Here is a 23,932-nt window from a genome sequence, read left to right as displayed (position 1 = left end):
AGCCACTTAATGAACTGATGGAGGACATGACAACAGAATGATGTAATCTATCCAACTTTCCTGGGCCAATATTATTTTGCTCTTGCACATAAATATGATGGTATGACAGAACCACGTCATGGTGCAATTGCAGAATTTGAGTCCAACTTGAAAGATATGGCTGATGATTGATTTTATTGCAAGAGGAGTTGCTCTTTTATTGTTAGACTGTACAGAACATGTCATAGTTTTGTGTAGAGCAATTTCTGGTAATGGGGAAGAGGCTGTAAAGGTGGCTCCTGTAAGAAGCTGCCAGAAACTCTCCCAGCTCTGAGCCAGACCCACTTCTGAGCTGAGCCAATGAGGCACCTCCACAATCATTTTTTAAGAAGAAGAAGCCAGAAGAGAAGGATTCTTCCTGTTCCTTCTTGCTGTCCTTTCTTCTTTTCTGACTGGTGATGTTGTAAGGAGTTGGAAGAGAGAGAGGAACAACCATGAGGGAGGAGTTATGCTAGAGCAGAGACTCCTCTGCACCCTGTGGAGAAGACTGGTGAAGCACAGATTCATTTACAGTTTGTAAAAGATCCCACACCAGGGGCAATGACTATGCCCAGAGGAGGCTATGTCCCGTTTGAGGGACCCTGTATTGGCAGAAGCTGCAGCTGCTGGGAAGAACCCACACCAGAAAAGTTCGTTAAGGACTATGTCCTGGGGTAGGGACCTCGTATCGGAGCAGGAGAAGGAGTCGTCCTCCTCTGAGAAGAGAGAAGTGACAGAGCCCATCTGTGTGTGATTGACTACATCCCCCATTTCCTACTCCCCCAAGTCGTTGAGCAGGGAGAAGGTAGAGATATCAGGAGCAGTGAGCTGGGCCCAGGAGGAAAGGAGGGATGAGGGAGGGAGATCTTAAAGTGCTGATTGTAATTTTTCCTCATCATCCTGCTCCCTTTTTGCTTTTTGTTCTGTTCTGTTTCTTGTAGGCAGTAGAATAAACTTTCCTACCTTCCTTTCTAAGTCGAGTGCTGGAATCTGTTTTGACTGGAACTATAATTGGCAGCAAACCCTTCCTGCCCTTTTCTCAATCACCAACATCCTTGGTTATCTTTTTTTCCTCGCGTTTTTCTGGGGCCTCTGCAATCCTAATGAGAGAGGGGCTGGATGGGGAGCAGCAAGCAAGAGACTGTTGTGGTGCTTCATTGCTGGCTGGGCAAAACCACAACATAACTGTAAGACTTCACAGCTTCTAAGAGAATTTTGTTCATCCACATTTATATTATACAGATTTCTTGTTAATGCCTTGGATAATGTTAGTGGAGGCTTTAGGACTAGTTTACTGAACAGATTCACTAGAAATTGCTGCATTTTGTGAAGTAACATTAAAAATTGATACATAGAAAAATCAGTAGTGTTTCACGAGGCATTCTAGACACATTATAGAAAGCACTGGTTCAACTATTTTCATTCTGATGTACTGGAAGGGCTTCCTGTAGTATGTTTCATAAAAACCTTCATTATAACATTAAATCTACTGTTAAACCCTAGCTACAATTATGCATTTTGATAACAAGCATAGTTATTTGCAGACCATGAGTACAAACTAATTTGTTTGGAATTTTTATTCTTTACAGAGTGATTAAAAAAATTGTGAATATTTTGAACATTCTACATCTGCACTGTTTCAGCGTGGCAACGCTGAACAAGTCTTATTATTGATGATACTAGCCACCATAGAAAGAGTATGCAGCAAATCAAGGATCTGTTCCAACCTAAATGATTCTACAATTCTATGATTATTTCCAGTGGTGTGATATGATTACAGTTTCATGGAGTTTTTCTTTGCTAGCATGGAAAGAAAAAAAAAAAAAGAAAAGCTTAATCAAGATTAAGATGATCCAGCATGTATTATTTTAGCTGCATTGATGGGAGATAGTAATTTGCAGGAAATACAATTGGGATAGTGAAAATACCGTACTCAGCCATGTATCAGCTACAAAACCAGTGCTGGTCTTACTATATCTTAGAATGCCACATGAAAACAAGTTGGATATGAAGTAATAAGCATAATTATGGTGTGTAAACTTGGAAGCAACTTCACATTTTCTAACTAGAAGCTTTCAGTCATTAGATGAGCTCAAAATGTAACATTTATACACTCACTTTGCTCTGCACTAGTATTAGATGTATGCATATGATATGTTTTGGAGTGTTTGCTTCTTGCTTGGCATGGAATTTATCTAGTGATATACGGCCCTTATATATTACTCATATAGTGTAGTATAACACCAGCAAAGCATGAGACAATATTCTGTCTAATTGTTTTGATCAAACATGACATAGACTTTGTACTTATGCTAGACACATATTTCGGTAAGTTATAGCTTTCACAGTACTTGCTTTCATTTTTTTGTAAGCCTGTCTGTTTCAGACCCTGAAGAATGCAGCACAACCGTTTCAGTTTTCAACCTGTCAAGACTTTACACAAATGATTTGTCAAGAGAAAGTCTAATTATGTCTGGCTTAAGGCTTCCATGTTAAACAGGAACAATTGCAGTGACTGTGAAAGAACCGCCTCCTGGCACTTGAACAAAATGTGAAAGCAGCATGATTGTCCTGCCTTGTTTCTTTCCATCAACACCCTGTGGTCAGAAAAAGAAACCATCAAATACTTCACTTCCATTTCTATCAGTTTCTTATGACTGGCAGCACCTTGGCATTTGCCTTCTACTGTATGTGAGTCTTACTGCTAGGGCAACAAGAGAACCCGTTGAATACCAAGTTTGAAACTAAGCAGATATCAAGCCAAAAGCTGCTACAACAGCACTCAAGCAGATTATCTAAAGTAATTCTGATGAGCATATTAAAGCTCAAAATGAATGAGAATGTTTGGAGGAAAAACATAAATCAGGCCATTGTAAGTGATCTGATGCTGTGAAACACTTTCTATAATATGTCTGTTTTGCTATGGGTATTTTTTCAACATTCTGATATATCATCAGCCACTTACCTTTCTTTATTTGTCTATTTAAAAAATATTATCTTTTCTTTTCCAGTAGAGAGTATGAAAAGAAACAAAATTTGAATTCTTTATTGAGGATCTAATATACATGATTATTCAATGGTTTCATCATTAGTATAAGCGAAAGACTTCCAGAGACACTGTGACTGAATGTCTTGAAGTAAAATCCTGTAAAACAGTACCTGAGTTATTGTCTCAGGTCTGACATGGTGGGTGTACTCAAAGCACTCAACTGCTCTCCTACAACCAATACAGATTCACACACATTAAGTTAAATCTTTGTTAGCTGTTCAACATGAACCATTTGTAGTGTTTCTTTTAGGAACCAGTGTGTAGTCAAGAAGGGTACTCACAGTGTGCAAAATAGTCAAAGTTTCAATGTCCAGTATTTACTGTGCAAATTCCACAGTGAGACTCCACATAGCACATTTAGTGAATTGTGCTTTCACATACTGATGTGCTACACTCTAACTTACCCATGCAAAAAAGCCCTTAGGACAGGAGTAGAGATGATTATAGTGACGCTAGACCTACAGCAATATCTGAGGAAATTATATACAGATAAACATAGGGAAGATAAAGAGCCTTTGGTAGCGACTCAGGAGACTGCTGGCTTCTTGGAGAAAAAAGAACCAAACAAACCAAGAATTCATTTCTTCAATGCTCATCTAGAGAAGGAAGGAAAGATTAACAACACAAGTACCACATAGAATTGTTCTGTTCTCTTTGCAACTTTGGCACTTTGGCTAGGAACAGATGGAAGAATAATGCAGAACCTTTCCTCCGTCTTCTGCAAGGGAAACTTGAAGACACTGAGATCACAGAAGGGAGATATATACCTTATTAAAACAGATGAGCCACAGGACTACTGAAACAAATACATTTACCCAATTCAAGTAACAGTATTTGACAAAATAGAAAGACTTTAAGTTCTCAGGAAACACTCTTCTGGGTCTTGTTCCCTTTCTAAATTTGAACTCAAAATAGTATTCTGACTCTTAACAAAAAAGTATTCTTCAATTTCCATAAGACTTTTATCAAAAGTTATGGGGAAAAAGAAAGATCACTTTTTTCTTACTAAATCCGCAACTATTTTTTTCTATGTGTAGTATTTTATCTACACACTTTAGCAAAAAAGTTTTATATTTTCAAGCACCATATTTTGCAAAGGATGGACGTTTCTTCTCTGCAGTACCTTACATGATCATCACAAAAGCAGATTTACATGATTTTGCTTTTTTCTTCTGCTGCTGGAAGGTTTTTAAAAAACATTGCCTACATTTTGGCCAGTTAATTCAAATGCACTTGGATCAGTAACTGTATTTCTAAGATGAGAGTGTAGATGTTCTTGATTAGTTCAGAATGTTTGGATTGTCTCTTGATACGTTGGAATAGGTACGTGAAATAAACAGTGTCACTTCCAGGACACAGGGCTTGCAGTTCTCAGAATCAAGTAATTGCATCACTTACTCCAATTACTGGCCTTTTCTCCTTCTCCCTCTGGCCCTACATTTGGCAAAAAAAAATCCCTTGTCATAGTTCAGGTTATAGTCATACAAGATATTTTAAAGGTCTGTATTAGTAACAGAAAAGGCTACTCAAGGATTCAATGCTGCATAGAAGCTAGAAAGAACAAGAGACAAATGTCACAGGATGTAAAGCCTGATAATTGCTTTACAGGAAGTAGCCACATGACACTGCTTCTCTCAAATGGTTCTGGGGAGCATGGGAATTTGCATAGTGTGTCTTACATAAGCAATGTTTATTACGAAGCATGGTTTGGCTAATATGAAAAGGAAGAGAAAAAGAATTTCATATTTATTTGTACTTGTTTTGGTTTTAAAAAGTTAATCCTAATCTACACCAAATTCCATGCTGATCTTTTTTTCCCACTGCTATGTATCTCTGCGGAAGAAGGTTTGTATGCCTTTGGTGTGTTATGGTTACTGTATGATGTCCAATAATTACAATAAAAGAAAAATTCTAAAACTCAAAAATGTCTTCTATTTTACTATAATATTTTTCAGCATGTTTTTCCTTGTACAAGAAAATATTGTTAAATATAGTCAGAGTTACTTGCTGTAATTTGCCCTTGTATCCAAAGACATAAAAGAGAAAATGCTGTATTTGATACTGTGAATATAAATTATAGTCTATACAGGAATCTCCTTTTATTGTATACCTAAAAACAATAAGAAAGTTGGTTTTTATTTTAATTATTTTATTATTTTGACTATATTAATATAATCTACATAATATAAATACTAGATAAACAAAATTATATATAAATTATTTTATTATTTTATATTGTTTGTCTTGAAAGATTTACATCTTGGTTTTCATAGAATCATAAAATGATTCTTGTCTTAAAACCAAATTGCTCAGAATTTTCACTTGCAAGTCCTATGAATCATATGTGTCACCTCACTGAAATCATGAAACACAATATTTTAAAGTACTTATACTGTGTATGGAACAGAATATGTTTCTGTCCTTGATGATGGGAGCCTCATGTTTGACTTAGTTAAGTAAAATTTATAAAATCAGTGGAGTAAACAATAGCAGAAGACTCAACAGAAATGGGCATAAAAAATTTCAAAGTGCAGATCTTTATCTTGGAAACATATCTATCTGAAAAGACTCTTCTTAGCAACAGAAAAGATAAATGATCTTCCTTGAGAGCTTTCTAGCCATTTATCATTTAGATAATATTGGTCATTTTTTTGAGTGAAACTGACTCATGAGCATATGGTGCAAAGCCCTCAATTAAACAAGGAATTTCAGGACTTGCTGAGCTTTCAGGATGTGAGTGGAACAAAAGATAGAGGTGGCCTATTTGAAAAAATACACATTCTGATCATCCTTCTTTGTCCACATGTGTAATTTAGACCATAAGCAGAAGAGGGTCTTTTAAGCTCTGGATCCAGTCTTATAGATGCATCAACTGCAGACTTGAGTTGCACACATAAGTGTGGGCTCTGAATATTCAATCCCTATGCAATGTTCCTTCAAAGCTAAAAGCAGACCAGTGGAGTTACTCTAGATTTATATGTGATAGTAGTTTTATTTAGACATGATTCATCTAGATAAATTTTAAAATCTGTGTTTAGTTTTATTATTTATTTCTAATTTTATTTATCAGAACAAGAGCTGAATGTATAGTACTTTAAATATGCTATGTTAGCTTGTTTAAAAAAAAAGTGTAATCATATTAACTGATAAATTGTCATCTTATTTAGCAATTTAAAATCTCAACTGCCTATTGCTATAGTACTTCAGTTCTAGTTTTATATTGTAAAATAACTGAAAGCACTGTAATGTACATGTTTCGAGAGCATTCTTCCTCTTTTTAAAGAAGGGAAAGGAAAGCAACTGCAAGGCTGAAATGATCGTGAGTAGTTTGAAAAGTTTTGTAACAATGAATCAACGTTGTCAGAGAATACAGTTACACTGTAGGTATGGTATGTTCAGTCTGATCTATTGTTGCCTTAGACAGAAGCTGTTTAAGAAGCAAGAGGATCAAATGTGCCTTGATCCCTGATCTTTTCTTACTCATCACCTAAGGTACTCTAGGGGGTTGGACTAGATGATGTCTAAAGGTCCCTTCCAACCCCTACCATTCTATGATTCTATGAAAGCCTTTAGACTCTGTTTCAGTAGTTTGCAACAACATTATGTACAAGTCTCTTGCTAGGATCCCATGTCCAAGAAAGCTTTGCCTCAAAAGATGCCTTCAGAAATGTAGATACTTTCCCTATTCCCCCAAATCCAGCCTTGTCTAAATGACTTGTTTTTAAATGAGGGAAAAAAAAAAAAAGGAAAAAAAAGGACAAGATAGATGCATGTAGTAGTGCAAGTCTATAGAAATTCTAGGCTACTGCTCCCTGTTTCAAGTGATCCAATATCACTGGAGTAGTCTTGTCTACTGAAGCAGCAAGGGCTGCAGACAACTGAGAAGCCTCTAAACTTAGCTTGAGATGGCTCAGCATAATTATATCTCACTCTGTGGTATAGCATGCTGACACGCAATTATAACATTTTGCTAGTGCATTGCAATGATGCAGTGTTTCAGATGGCAAAACACAACAGTGTCACAGATTTGTCCTCTGAAGAGTGCTAAGTCTTGTAAATCACAATTGCAGTTCTCCAGTTGATTTAATTTGCAGACTAGTGAGTTGTTCCTGAGGAAGCAGTAAAATAAAACTGAGTAGCCACATGAGGATTTCTTTTTTTTTTTTGGTAATGATTACAGTTTGTATGACATAAGTTTTCATGAAACCTTGAGATGTAAAGCAAACTTTCAGCAAGGTCCACTCAGGATAACAAAGTCTGTTAAAAGCCTTCTTAACGTGCACCTCTCATTCAATATTAAAAAACATTCAAGATTAACTCAAAATTATTTACAATAGAAACCAAAGCAATATATAGGCTCTAGAAATTAGTTTCTCCATGTAACACTGATTGTTAGTTTATATCTCGGAACTGTTGATGTCCAGCTGAAACAAGCTAAAGGAACTGTCGACTGTTAACCAAGAAGAAATGGTAATAATGCTCTGCCAAGACTAGACTTGACTTTTGCAAGACTGCAAAATAAATTTTCCTGTTATTCAGAAATCAGAGAATCCAAAAAGAAAAAGTTAGTAACAACTCATTCAGGACAATAAAAACTTTCCACTGAGTTCCTCCATCAACTATAGGACATTGCTGGTTTTTAATGTGAACTAAAAGGAATATCATCTGTGACAATGACTACCTGACTGCACAGACATTCCAGCTCTGAAGGAGAAACGTTTAGAACCATATTTAGTTAGTTTCAAGCTAATTAGGAAAGATCCATTGCTATTACTGCATGTCAACATATATTCTTCTCTAAATTATGTAATAAAATATTCTCTGTGCAGGCACCCTCAGCAAGTCTATTTACGACAGCAAACTGGAAGGAGTGGCTGATACCTTAGAAGACTGTGCTATTGTTCAGTGAGATCTGGACTGGCTTGAGAAGAGCTTCATGAGGTTCAACAAGGGCAAGTTCAGAGTCCTGCACCTCGGGAGGAACAATCCCACATACCAGTACTGGCTGGGGATTGACCTGCTGGAGAGCATCTCTGCAGAGAGTAACCTGGGAGTTCTGGTAGACAGCAAACTAAACATCAGTCAGCAATGTGCCCTCGTGGCCAAGAAGGCCATTGGCATCCTGGGGTGTATTAAAAGTGGGGCCAGAAGATTGAGAGAAGTTATCCTCTCCCTCTACTTTGCCCTGGTCAGGCCTCACTGGGAGTCCTGTGTTCAGTTCTGGGCTCCCCAGCTCAAGAGTGACAGAAAAATTCCAAAGAGATTCCAGTTCAGTTCGGAGGGGATTGAAATATCTTTCTTATGAGGAAAGACTGTGGGATCTGGGACTGTTTAGCCCGGAGAAGACCAAGGGAGGACATTATCAATATTATCAATGCTTATAAATACCTAAAAGGACAGATGTTGAGAGGATAGGGTAAGTCTTTATACTATCGTGCCCAGTGACAGGACAGGGTGCAATATAAGCTGGAATACAGGGAGTTCCACTTGAACGTGAGGAGAACTTTCTTTCCTGTGAGGGTGAGGGAGCCCTGGCACAGGTTGCCCATGGAGGGTATGGAGTCTCGTTCTCTGTGGGTTTTCAAAACCTGCCTGGACGCGTTCCTGTGTGACCTGATCTAGGTAAGCCTGCTTCAGTGGGGGATTGAACTAGATCTCTAGAGGTCCCTTCCAACACCTACCATATTATGAACCTGTGATAATGACTTTAATAACATACTCTAACTTTTGGTCAGCGCTGAATTGGTCAGACAGTTGGATTACATAATCATCTCTTCTAACTGAAATAGTTCTATTCTATTCTATTCTATTCTATTCTATTCTATTCTATTCTATTCTATTCTATTCTATTCTATTCTATTCTAATTCTGTTCCATTCTCTACTGACCTCTCCTCTCTCTCCTTTTCAAAATTCAGCACAGAATGTTAATTTTAGGACATATGAGGCTACATAATCCTCTTTCGGGGATTGTCCCACCTCTGTGACTTGCAATGCAACACAAACTCATAGATATTGTACTGAAGAAAGACTGGAAGTATTTGGGGGATTAAGTGCAAGTTTTAGTCATCTGTACTTTTGAACCTGGAAATATACATTCATTTTCAAGAAGCTGAGTTTTTTTAAACTAATGATCCCTCAATCAATGCAATACTTGATTTCAGGAGAAAGAATTTAATAAGCTTTTAGACAAAAAAGTGCCTTGGGATATTATTTTCATCCTATCTTCGTTCCCTAGACCAGGTCTTTGAAGTCATTTGTTCACAGCATAGAAAATGCTTCAATTACAGATCAAACTAGGTCAAAAGGAGCCATTGACCAGCAATCCTTAAGTGCTGGAGACAGAATCAAAGAATCGTCAAGTCCAACCATTAACCTAACACTGCCAAGCCCACCACTAAACCATGTCCCTCAGCACTCCAGGCCAGGATGCCATTGGCCTTCTTGGCCACCAGGGCACATTGCTGGCTCATGTTCAGCCAGCTGCTGATTAACACCCCCAGGTCTTTTTCTGCAGGACAGCTTTCCAGCCACTCTGCCCCAAGGGGTTGTTGTGGCCCAGGTGCAGAACCCTGCACTTGGCCTTGTTGAACCTCATGCAATTGGCCTTGGTCCGTCTCTCCAGCCTGTCCAAGTCCCTCTAAAGAGCCTTCTTGTCCTCAAGCAGATCCACACATCCTCCCAGCAAACCCATCGCCCAGTTTGTTGGTGTCAAGAGCAAACTTACTGAGAGTGCATTCAATCCCTTCATCCAGGTCATTGATAAAGATGTTAAACAAAACAGGCCCCAGCACTGAGCCCTGGAGAACACTACTGGTGACCAGCCTCCAACTGGATTCAACTCCATTCACCACCACTTGCCCATTTAGTTTTCCACCCAAGGAAGAGTGTGTCCATCCAAGCCACGGGCAGTCAGTTTCTCCAGGAGGACGCTATGGAAGACTGTGTTTAAGGCTTTAATAAAGTGCAGGAAGACCACATCCACAGCCTTTCCTCATCCGCAGGTCACTTTGTCACAGAAGGAGATCAGGTTAGTCTGCAAGTCCTCCTTGAAGCTGAATCTTGGTCCTGTTTTCAGGACCAGTTCAAAATGGAAAAAACAAAAGGAATGTCTTCATATGATGCGAGCTAACCCTGAACTGGACTTACAGTAACTAAAGACCAGTGTGTTAAGACAAGGATATACAATAATGTCATTTATATATGATAGTAAAGATCATCTTCTGCAGCACACAGTGTAGCCAGAATTTGATTTCATTCTGTCCAAGAAGTATCTCAAATCATCAAAGCACAGTTGATCACTCAAGATCCTGGAGAATATCTTTTTTTTCTTGAATCAATATGTAGCTGAAAGGTTAAATTGTCATTGGATAAGGGACAGCTGTTTGGGACAGGACTTATGACATTTCTAGTAACATTACTGTGTTCTTCATGTTATTGCATAGATTTTGAGTGAAATTTGCTCAGGCACCCCATGGAAGTTTGCAAGAAAAACATCCTTCAGAGTTTTATTCCATTCAGAATGAGTGCTGATTGTATTTTCATCACTATAATTGTATAATTACATCTCTCTGGTGAATGTGGTGATGTATGCATCCTTGGAGAGTGTCAGACAGAACTGCTAGTCCAGAAGTGTGTGCAGTGTAGTATTCCTTTCCTAGAGACTAGTTCCCAACACACTTGTGACTGAGGGGAAAGAACAGTAGTAGATTTAGATGTGCAATTACATCCAGTTACTTCAGAGGAGTTAAAAACAATTTATTCAAGCTAAATCTTTGTTTCCACCACTGTCAGAATATATTGTCTGGCTGAGTTGTTCTTGAGTAGCTAAAAAGTCCTGTATTGGTTTTTATCTAAAGAAATGCTGCTACTTCCCTGGCCTTTTCACCATTCTCCAAGTAGAATCACTTATTTCTCCTTAGAGTTAATAGTTTTGCTGTCTTAAGTTCTTCTAAGTATTTTCTAAATCTCACACTCCTTGGGCACTAGTTTTTATTTTAAATATATTTCTGCTGTCCCACTAGAGTAAAAATCTGAGCTGATCCAGGGAAGGACTGTTTTTACAGCGGGAAAAAGGTGATTTCCATTTCAATATATATAAAATTAATAGTATTACTCCTTCTGACGTGACAGTTTTGGTTCTCTTGAGCTGACCTGAGGAGATTCAGAACCCCGAGTTACTGAAAAAGCATATTTATTTTTGTTTATCTTTATGGAGATAAAACAGACTCCTCTACCTGCACCTGTCCTTCTGTTTAAGTGAGTAAGAAAGACAAGCACAGTGTTTATACCTCCTTTCCTCCTCCATCAGAGTACCACAGTCAACAATGGGAGCAAAGAGAATGCTGTCCCTGAGGAATTAATTTTCAAAACCATACAATTAGAAAGGCATTTTCCATTTTGCATACTTGTTCACCAGGACCCCAACTTCCTTACATTTGTTTCAGGCAGAACTTATGTTCTGTATTTGCTCTCTCTCTGCAGGGCAACATCCCATCTACTATTCTTTTTCCTTAATAGTTTAGCCCTTTGGTATCAACATCTTATGACAACATAAGAAGAAAAGAAAAGCTGATTTCTGCACAAGGCAAGCTTAGCTACAATCTCCTCACCTTTGTGTAGATGTCCCTGAAGACTGCTCCATATTTGAGATATAGATGTTGAAAGGAGGTTTCTCAGAACACTGCATGTAATCCAGTGTTTTTCAATCAGTATTTTTTCTTGTCTTCTGTACTTTGTATTTTTCACTTCTGGACATTTCAACTCACTGTTTTTCTACCAGGTTAAATCCTTCAAACCAGAAGGTGGTGGGGGGAGGGGTTGGTGCTGAGAGGAAGCAGTTTAAATGCATATAAGAGTTTACAGAAATAAAGGTCAAATAAATGTCAATTTTTATGTTAATTCATTCTTACAGTTCTGAAGTCCTGTCTAACACCCTTTTTGAATAACAAAGGAACTGCATGCAGCCCATTTCTGAATACCAGAGAAAAAGCACTGCTAAGGACCAATATACAGTAACAATTTGCAAAGAACTTTCTTTGCACCACCTTTTTTCTTCGTACATATTGGGATCAAATTCTCTTATTTTTACTTTCTTTCAATAATATTCTTTCTTATGGGTGTGTTCACAATATAACAATCTACAGTACCAGTCTACAGTAGCAATCACTTTGATCTTTTTCATACTCAGTCACTATCTGTTTCGTATACTTTGAATTTCTGCACCATTTTGTCTGTCATCCTTTGTTGTAAATATCATGACATATTTCTGAGACTGGTTTGGTCTCTTAGAAAGAGAAACATTGTTTGGCTTATGAGGAAAATAGGTGTTTAAATAATTTATCTTCTTAAGAGCTGGGATCATACGTCTTGAACTCATCACTATTTCTTTAACTCATCTTCTTGCTAATGGAGAGAAGTCCTAGCTTTGCCATCACTGACAGCTGACCCACAATTTGCAGATTGGCTGCATCTCTGAGCTAGCATACATTATAATAGTTCTGGTAAAAATACTTCTGGGATTTCTTCATTCATGAGTTCATGTGAATTATGCCACTGTTTGTATGCAACTATTTCCCTGTTGGCACCTAGAAATCATATATGCACTGTCCAAATCCTCATCCCTAGAAGGCTGCGTTGACACAGTGAGCTCTTTAGGTTGAGTTGCTGCAGAGACTTTCCACTCATGATAATTGAATTATTTTGATTGTAATAGTTTTCATATAATATCACCTGAAACATTCTCATACCTTAGGAGATAATGGTAACATAGGAGGAATTCTGCCCTAACAATAATTTGTATAAAACATATGTATGCCTTTCTATGGTATTGAGGAAACTTATTGAGGAAACATAAGAACTATGGGGCCATTAATGGCACTATTTCATCAATCCCAGTGTGTATCATCCCAGAAGACTTTGACCTTCCCAGTGCAGAATAGAAGAAACAATTGCTGTGTTGCCCCTGGCACAACAACTAGTAAAAATCCTCTTTTAAAAATCATAAAAAACCAGAGATTCCTCTTGCAAATTTCCCACTGTAATTGCACAGCATCACTTCAGCTGGGATTTAGCTGGGATTTCAGTAATTTCCTATTAAATATATTTTTGTCTCTTTAATTGATCCTTTTCTAATGTTTATACTTTTCAATGTTTAGATAAAAAGTAGAGGTGAATGACTTCATAGTTGATCTTGGTTTTGCTGCATCTGTATCTAAATTGCTGATACTGTGATCTTGACCTTATGAGGTACTACCGACAGGTTTACCAATGTATTGACTGTTGGTCTTGCAAGATTCTATTACCCAGAAAGTCCTCAATATTTCAGTTTGATTTTTGTTGGATTTTGGCCATTTTTCACGTAGCTTGCTAGAACTTAACTCCATACACCTATAACCTCAGTTATCTGCTAATATTATCATTTATCATATCACAGAATCACAAAATCTTAAGGACTGAAAGGGACTTTGAACAATCATCTAGTCCAACCCCCTGCCAGAGCAGGACCACCTAGAGTAGGTCACACAGGAACTTGTCCAGGTGGGTTTTGAATGTCTCCAGAGAAAGAGACTCCACAACCCATCTGGGCAGCATGTTCCAGTGCTCTGTCACCCTCACAGTGAAGAGGTTTTTCCTTGTATTTCTTTGGAACCCCTTATGTTCCATCTTATACCCATTGCCCATTGTCCTGTCATTGGACATCATTGAGAAGAGCCTGGCTCCATCCTCCTGACACCTGCCCTTTACATATTTGTGAACATTAATGAGATAACCTCCTCCAAGCTAAAGAGCCCCAGCCTTTCATCATAAGGGAATTGCTTCACTCCCTCCATCATCTTGGTGTCCCTGTGCTGAACTCTCTCCAGAGCTCCCTGTCTTTCTTGAACTGAGGGGCCCAGAACTGGACACAGTATTCCAGATATGGCCTCATAAGAACAGAGTAGAGGTGGGGGAGAATGCCTCTTGACATACTGCCCTCACCCATTCTAATACATCCCAGGATGCCATTGGCCTTCTTGGCCACGAGGGCACATTGCTGGTTCATGGTCATCCTGCTGCCTATCAGAACCCCCAGGTCCCTTTCTTCTCTACTACTCTCTAAAATTTCATTTCCCAACTTGTACTGGTACATGAGGTTATTCTTTCCCAGATGGGAGACTCTAAACTTGCCCTTATTGAATTTCATTAGATTTCTCTCTGCCCAACCCTCCAATCTGTCCAGGTCTGACTGAATGGCAGCACAGCCACTGGTGTGTCAGCCAGTTTAGTACCATTAGCAAACTTGCTGACAATGCCCTGTTCCTTCATCAAGGTCACTAATGAATATATTGAATAGTACTGTGCTCAGCACCAACACCTGAGGGACTCCACTAGATACAGGCCTCCAACTAGACCATGTCCCATTGATCACAACTCTCTGCCTCCTTCCCTTCAACCAGTTAACAATCCATCTCACTACCTGATCATCCAACCCACACCTTCTCATAGTCTTCTTTGCTATGAGGATGCTATGAGGATGCTGTGAGGATGCTGTGGGAGACATTGTCAAATGCTTTACTGAAATTAAGATAAATCACATCCACTGCACTACCACCATCTATCCAACTGGTTATGTCTTCATACAAGGCTCTCCTATAGTGTCCACATAGCCTAACCTCAGATCAGGGAACATTTAATGGCCTAGTCTTTTATCTAGAGCCCTAGTCACTTGTCTGCAACTTTACCATATTGTAATTAAAAAATATTATTATTTTCATTATGAAAATATTCAGTCACATGCATGTGGGTGCATGTCTTGCAGAGAAAGAGTGGCAGCACCTTTAGTGATGTATATAACGATGGCACTTATGCAGAATGAAGTCCAAAGGAAGGATTAAAAAGGTAAGAATCTGGTATGAGAATAATATAAGAGTGTTACTATGGCAGTAACAACTTAATAGAGACAAGAAAAAAGTACTTACTTTTTTGCTTTCTAATAATCATATTTTCCTAGAACATCTGTAGCCCTCTAATATCCTTCCAAAACTCAAACCCTGCAAAAACTTTGGTCATCTTTGAGGTTCTTCCCTTGCTCAAATATCTTTATTTGAAGGTTTTTGAAAGATCTCTGATAACAGTTTTCCTATTTCAAAAGTAATCCTATAGTTTCAGGTGATTGTTTTTCTTTGCCCTCTTTCTACCTCTGCATGCTTACAGTACACAGGAAAAAAAGCAGCAGTCAGTCCTTCAACATTAAGACGTTGCTTTGAAAAAGAAGTCAGATGTGTCTGTTTGAAGACAAAGCAATGAACATCAGCTTTACTTTCAAGGACATCGAATCTTTAGACCTATGTTTTCTCCAATTAGCATCAAAGAACTCGAGAACATAATTTTTTGCTTTCATACAAAAAATTAAGACAAATTTCTTAGAGCAGTTCAATCTTTCCCACCAATGTTTAATTGTCCAAAACATTTAACAAGTACCAAGCCTATAGGCAGGAGCACCACACTTAGTATTTTCTTCTTTGCTCCTCAAGATAAAGGCCAAGATCTGCACTTTTGAAAAGCAAACGAAAGAAATGGAAATACTTTCTCTTTCCAAAGATCGGCAGGTTTTAAAGGATACTGGGATAAAAAAAATCCTCAAAGCTGTCTGCACGGTGGCTAAACAAGATTAGGTGAAACACATCCTCTCCAATGCACACACAGAATATAAAACATTTTAATCCCTCTCCAGTATGATACCATAAGCAGTTACTATGCAGAAGAAACTCTCATGCAGTAAGCAGGCGAACAAATACATCCCCCATGGTCAGACTTTGTACCCTAAATCTGTGCTGCTGGACTCCTAAAGGAATTTTACAAAACCACTGGTAAAAGAATTACAGGGAAAAGGTAGTTTTACTCTTTTTTCTGCTAAAATGAAAATACTTCAAGTGGCTTCAGCTGATAGATGATTGTTATTAAAATATTATCTTCATTAGATAAAAAAGTTAAATTCCTCTTTTATCAGCATAACTACAGTAACAAGTTTTAAAGAAATTCGAAAGACCCCCAATGATGTAACCACTAAAGCTTTTGTGAGCTTAAGGAACCTGGCCAAGCCTCTTCCCAAATATGCCTGTCTCCCTATCGATTGAATTAACAGAGAGCTAAATCCCTTCACTGCAAGCTACCACTGTTAGTTCCCAGTGAGTACATCATTTACATGTATCACCCTGCTCCTTCTTTTATTGTGTTCTTGTTTTGGTTCACTGTTTCCCTTAATTTGAAATGCCAGTTTCCCTTGCTGTACATTTGGAGGTATTTGGTAGCAGGACAGAAAAGGCTTATTATTGAAGCTGAATTAACCTAACAAAGAGAGAGGAAAAAAAACCCCAGAGCTGCCCACAGAGCTGTTAAACTTCAACCACAGTTTCAGTACTTATACAGCATTAGCTTGATACATACACAGTGTTTCATTAATTCATTTAATTTCATTTCATTCATTTAAAATTTCATTTTTCCACCTATGCTCATCATACATCTGCATCTATACAATGGATGTGTTTTATAAATCCAGTTATAGCAATGGTAGAAAACATGCTATGTATAAAGAAATATTAAAATGCAGCTAATTCTGGTTGCTTATTTTGTACCTGAAAAAGCTGTTATTACCAGTGAAAGGACACATTTACAGTACTTCAAGTGCAAAGCTCAAATTGTACAGATTCGGCATATACAGTACAGTATTTATTTCTTCAAAATCCACTGGGATTCCAAGTGATCGAGCATTTATTATGCTGAAACAGTCTTTTAAAATGGATTATTTTGAAAGCTTACAAGGAATAGCTCCTCCATCTCTATTAGCAAGCTGTGGACTGGTTTCCTTTGTAAGAAGCTGCAGGGGATGGAAATACTTGGCATCGCATTGCACTTTGCTCAGGAAAATGTTCAATATCCTAGTACAAAATACAATAAGAGAGTTGTTTACCATGGTGTCTATCACAATATCTGTTCAGAACCGTCAAAAGACCAAGGGTCTTAAAACAGAGATAACAAAATAGCCAGGAAGACAAAAATCTACTCAACACTTGATTTAGAGAAATTCTGTGGGAATCTGTAGTTCATGCTTGAGGGTACAATGCTTCTTGTTTAACATAGTTAATGTCCATTGACTGTTCCCTGCACCACTACAGCTACACACATATTGTACACAGAAATAGGACACAAACACTGTGGATTACCACCTATGGTTATTTTAACTGAAGGATAGATGAGGGGAACAATAGAGAAAGGGAGAAATAATACTAGTCTAAATGAATTAACTTCTTAACAGTAGAGGGGGAAAAATAAGAGCTATTGCCACTGTAAAGTGTTGTAGAAACTTACTGTGTTCTAGAAATTGTAAAGTGCCAATTTTCATTACAAATCAGTTCTGTTCTCTCAGGATTAAAAATCAAAAGGAAGCAAATCTCTAACATGCCTCATAAACCAAACTTCTTAAAACGCTAATCTGAGACACACTATCTCCACACAGCAACGTACAAAAACACCCAGGTACTCTCATTCATCACCCTACATTTAAAATTCTGACTGTAGTAACAGCATTTTGAACTGAAATCAAGTGAAAAGTTAAGGTTTAAATTTGTTTTTTTTTTTTTTTTTTTAAATCCTAGTGCCACTTGTTAGGATTGCCTTAAAAGACCTCAAAAAATGCCTATTTGATTTTTCATGTCCTGAAACAGTAGATGAGACTGGAACTAATGCTGATCCTTAACAAAAGATCTTTGAATATGTATTTTTATCTATTTCTATATTGTTGGGGTTTTTTTTCTTTAAGGAGTTAGTATTATCTTTCAAAAGTTCTGGGAACTCCAGCATAAAGCAATACATTTAGCAGTTTGAAATAGTTCAGGATTCTTCCTATGAAAAAATTGTCTCCAACAACATAGTCTATACTATGTTTTTCAACAGTCTTATCAAAAGACTGTTGAACCAATCACTTTTAAAGAACTATTTTAATATGTGATGCTTAACACATACATGTGTCTGTGGCATCTCTCCCTCAAACAGAAGCTTTATTCTACTGAGTGCTTGATGTCTCTGAGTCCACCACATAATTTCTGAAGCCTTCACTATTTTGACATTCAGAATAAAACATTTTCTGAAAAAAAAAACCCAAAAAACAAAACAAAAACTTGTCTTCTCCCTTCTCTAATGTCAAGTATGAGATATAATATTCAGTGACTACAGTAACTTAAACCAGCTGAGGCGGTAGGCATTTTCATAATAGAAATCAGAGGGAAGAAGGTCTGTGTCTGCATATACAGTGATATGTTAATGTACCTTCTTTTTTCATGGTGATGCTCTCAATAGATGAGACATCACAACCAACATAAAAGAGTATCTTGAGAGGTGGCTTGTACAAACTGTTGTGACCAATGAAGGTAGAAGGCATGAATGTACTGCCATATTTTTTGACTGAGTGAGCCATTAGTAATTTGAGTCAGCATAATAAAAATATTTTCAAACACTAATTTAATTTCTGTCATAAACAGTTCATTACAAAAGCTTTTCTCCTCTCTCTTACTGTCCCTACTAACTTGTTTTATTTTCAGTTTTCAGACTGAGGTTTTAAAGACATTGTACCTGCTTTGGATTTGAATTCTCTGAAGAAGTCCAGTACATGGAGGGTATAACATAAGAAAACGCAAAATTTTATAAACATTTAATTCCCCTCCACAAAAGGAATTTTGATGTGAATATTGAAAATACATTACTTTAAATGTTGGGTTTTTTTACAAAGAAAAGTACAATGCATAAAATAATAAACCATAAGAGGAAAAATGTATGTTGCCCAGAGTTGGCCGTTTTCTGTGATAGAACATTCTCCAATATCCTATGGCTTGTATCCTATCTCTGAGGATTTTCTCATCTGCTGCATGAGAACAGCTTTGTCAATACCATGTGATAAAGACCAGATATTTAAAGATTTTAATTTATTTTCCTTATACTACCAGATCTTTTTGACTGTCCTAGTCTTCTTACCATAACCACCAACAACTTGAGACACCAGCACAATACTATTTGTTAGAGATAAAATGGCTTTAGAAACAGAAGAAATAGTTCAACAACAACAAAAATCCAACGAAATTTATTTACAAAGTAAAGATCACCTTTCTTTTACTGAACAAACCCTTCCAACTCTTACCATTCTGTGATCCTGCAAATTTTGAAATTCACATTCCACTTTTCCTCATTACAGAAGAAAGACCTTCTGCATATGTATATTTCTCACAGCATCCTCCTGGAGTAACTAGCTGCCCATGGCTTAAACAGAGACACTTTTTGTTGGGTGGAAAACTGTCTGAATGGCTAGGCCCAGAGAATGTTACAGAATGGAGTTAGGTCCAGTTGGTGGGTGGTCATTGCTGCTGTTCTCTAGGGCTCAGTGTTGGAGGCAGTTATGTTTAATACCTTTATCAATGATCTGGGTGAGGAAATAGAGTGTACCCCCAGTAAATTTGCAGATGACACAAAGCTTGGTGGAGGATAGATCTGCTTGAGGGTAGGAAAAAAAGTGACCAGGGACGTGGACAGTCTGGATTGATGGGCTGTGGCCAGTTGTATGAAGATTAACAAGGCCAGATTCCACAGCCTGCATTTGAGTCACAACAATCCAGTGCAAGATTACAGATTTGGGGATGTATGGCTGTAGAGCTGTCCTGCATAAAAGGACCTGGGGTTGTTGGCTGACAACTGGCTGAATGCGAGCAGGCAGAGTGCCCAGGTGGCCAAGAAGGCCAATGACATCCTGGTCTGTTTTAGAAATAGTATGGCCAGCAGCATCAGTGATTACACCCCTGTACTTGTCACTGCTGAGGCCATACCTTGAATACTGTGTTCAGATTTGGGCCCCTCACTACAAGAAGGACAGGGAGTGGGGGTTTCAGTTAGTCTGTTCCCGATAGCTTCTGCCGTTTGTCCCTCCTCAGGACGGGTGAACTCCACACCAGTCCTCCCTGCAAGTCCGTGGGGTAACTCACACGCATGGCAGCCCTGCACGGGCTGCTCCGACACGCACTTATTCCAAAGGCTGCAGCTCCTCTCTGCCTCTCGTGTGGGGCTGCTCTGCGGCGTGCAGGCTCTCCAACACGGCCTGGGCCACGGCCGTCTCCCCACACAGTCCCTCACCCTTCCGGGCTCACTCACACGGAGCTGCTGGTAACTCTCAGTTCTGCCATGGATCTCCCTAGGTTGCAGGGGCACAGCTTGCATTCTCGCCACGGCTTGCAGAGGGGTCTCTGGTCTATTGCTTCTCCTTCCTTCCTCCTCCTCTGGCTGAAGGGTCCGCGTGGTTGCCTCCATCTTGTATCACTCTCACACCTCCTGACTCGCATTTCAAATTCCCGCCCCCTAAATAGTGATGGCAGAGGCGCCAGATTGGCCCAGCTGGGCCGGAGGTGGGTGTGAACCCAGGAGCTGGGGGAGAGTCCAAAAACTCTTTACCGGGTCTTCACTGCAACCTGCTCCCCTGTTACTAAGCCAAAAGCTGCTCCTTGCTAAACCAGAACAGTTTGGCAGTGTAAAGTTAGTGTTTGAATTTGATGGTCTTAATGGTCTTTTTCAATTGAAACCATTCTATGATTCTATGATTTGCTTTTGCAAGAACAAACTCTGGTCTACTTACAGCCCTGTGTAAGTTTCATGGTTTTATGTGACATTTTCATTTGTGTAATTTTTTATAACTGCCTGATTTCTTTCTGTCTTCACTGTGTAGGAGCTCTCAAATTTTTTTTCTTCTTTTTCATGTGTTAATATATAACTTTACTACTGGAAACAAGATCCATTAACATTTCATAGGTTTCATAAACTGAAAGAGTAGGAGATAGTTCAATGGACACTTCAAGCAGTGTCTTGAAACAGAAATCATTTAGTCATGTGCTATGCAACAGCTTGGTTTAGGCAGATATAATAGTTCTTGCTTTCCCTAAAATCAAAGAATCTATAAATCTGTACAGTCCTGTGCTCTTTTTACAGATACCTGTCATAATCTGAACATAGAAATTTTAAAAATACTAACAAGGAAACTATATAAAATAAAAATAATGAGGTCTATTGTTCTCAGTATGCTTTTCAGATGTCTTCAATACAATTAAAAAATCTTCCTTTTAAAATACCTTCACAATTATCTTAGTGTTCACAGTTGGCACACAGTTTTGTGGAAGAGACAAGTGATTTTGTTCCAAAATTTTTTAAAGCCTTATTCAAAGGGATATAAACCTAAATGGTATAAACAACCTATAGCTCTACTGATTTCATTTGTGTTCATCTCTTACAGCTGAACAAAATTATTATTTGCTTAAATAAAAAATATTGTTGCTGACAAACATTACTACATGTAGACAGTAATGAGCCTTGTGTTGGAAGTTACCTTTATGGTCAAGGATGATTCTGAGTTATAATTGACAGTTGGGGTTCATTCATATGTGGTTCTTAAATGAGGTTTGCAAGCTTGTTATAGGAAAATAAGATACTTCATGAAGATTACAGGTTCTCTTTTCCAAGTAAAAGGTCTCTTCTTTCATTGTCACGGTGCCCAAGAATCTTGTATCTCTTTTTCTCCTATATTTATCTGTTCTGTGGCATAGTAAAGCTGATGCATGCAACCAGTTGTAATGAGCCATGCAATATTGACTCTTCAATTTGTCTTCCAGAGGGAGGAATTCCAGTGTTTGGAAGCCTGTTCTCCTGAAATTATTACCAGTTATACTGAACAATCTGAGTAACTTGTGAATGTTGGGCACAATGCCACTGCAACAGATGGGCATGGATGCAGTGAGCCAAAAAATCATGTATATGTATCAAATGTGAGAAATGAGGGCAAGTCTCCAAAGACAAAAATATAGAAGTGTCAGTCTTGATCTAACACAGCTTTCATTCAAAGATGGTTCATCACTAGGATCTTGGCAGATTAACTAAAAGAAAAGATGCTCAAACTGTGTAATAAAAAGGTAGAAGCATGGCAGTAATAAACAAAGTAATGTATCCTCTCTCATCTTCTTGCTGTGGCTACCAAGGAATGGACTAAAACAAGCATAATAAATTAACAGACCTAAACTTTGCATGCTCATCTGTATTTCACCTTTACGATGCTACATATAGATCCACAAACCTACAAGAAATGAACGGAAAGTAACAAACAGAAGAGTGGAGGTGAATTCCATCCTGTATCAGAGTACTCCTGGACATCTGCCAGTTTCTTCCCATTTTGTGGATGTGAGATTCTTGAAGGATCCTGTTATTCTTGTGATGGGATTTGCACCTAAGTTCATGCCTTCTCAAATATCCATATTTCCACTCCCTATGACAAACGTTTTCCAACCAGCACTTTACAGAATTAAACAATGCAAAGGCTTACTTCCACTCAGTGATAAAGAATGAACAATGCTTACCCATGCTTTCCCTCCTGGTTGATCTCCACTTAGACATCTCCCCAAAGAGCAACAGTTTTCCATCAGTTGCTGTGTATGCTTGGCAAGGTCTTGCAATATCACAGCCTTTATATGCAATGTAACATTTCTTCTCATACAAACGTCTACTTTACAAACAGTGATTATAATAAAAATGCACAGCCACAAGTAATAGAAAACTGTCAAGAAATCAATATGTACAGACATACATATGAAAAATTTTTATATATTATTCATTTCAAGGGAGAGACTATAGAGGTGAGAAGTGCAACTGAACCCACCTCCAAATCTCTCAAAACACCTCCTAGGTAGGCCTATCCAAACTTTTATTTCTTTCCATAACACATAGTGTAGTAATTTAGTGTTGTTTGTTTGTTTTTCAAAAATATTTTCCTTATCAAAATATGAGATAGTTGTACAGCTCTTATGACTGAAGGAAGGGAGGGAGAAAATCTTTCAATCAATAGATTCTAGAGCACAATTATCCTGCTTTAATATTTATTTCTATTTACAATTCATCTGTAATTAGACCTGTGGTGACACTGAGCTTGTTTCATTTTTTACTGAAGTCAATGGAACTCCATGTAGGAACATTGGTGCCTTTTCCACACGTAGATCTTCCTGAAATATGAAGGTCTGGTAAAATGACCAAACAAGAGCTAAGTGATCAAACAAAATGGCCCCTGTAAAGCTCATGAGTGTTATGAAGTTCAGCAGATTAATGAAGCACACTGTACAAAACTCCGATATCTTCTTCAGAGCATGACTTAAGGAGGCACGTGTAGTCAAAGGGTGTGGTAAAGGAAAAGTCACAATGTCTGTGGATGTTGACACTATCACAGTGTTAGATGAGGTCTGTAGACTTGACTTGAAACACTTAGATCCCTGCAAGCTTTCAAAGTAGCTTTGTGGATCCCATTCTTAGCAAATACTGAATATAGAATATATTTCTAAATACATATTTCTGTTCATGTACATTTATTATTTATAATTCTTATTCTTTTGAAAATAATTGTGTTATTTAAAACCTGAGTGATATTGCCTATACATAATTAGTCTTATTGGACATATAAAGCTGTTTGGGAGAATTAAAGCTATTATGAATATGTTTCTGGTTTATTGCCTGGAGAAAGCAGTAAAATGTGTTTTTCCATTTCTATCAAGCAGTCATGCTACAGTTAGCTTTCTACAAACATAACCATATTACTCAATTGTGGTCACATTACAAGTAGTGTGAAAAAGATGAAAATAAAAGGTTATAATTCCAAGTAACTTTTTTCAAGTAAGAAATTATTTTCAATGTTTCCTCAAAAAAGTCCTTGACATTTTCACACAGATTTTCTTCAATACTTGATATATACTAGAAAGAAAATAAAAATTATTAAATCTCACTAAATTTTGCTACAATTGTTAAAAACAATTTATCTGCAGTAA

The sequence above is a fragment of the Colius striatus genome, chromosome 4 (genome assembly GCF_028858725.1).
Source record: "Colius striatus isolate bColStr4 chromosome 4, bColStr4.1.hap1, whole genome shotgun sequence".
NCBI lineage: Eukaryota > Metazoa > Chordata > Aves > Coliiformes > Coliidae > Colius > Colius striatus.
This window is presented reverse-complemented; position numbering follows the sequence as displayed.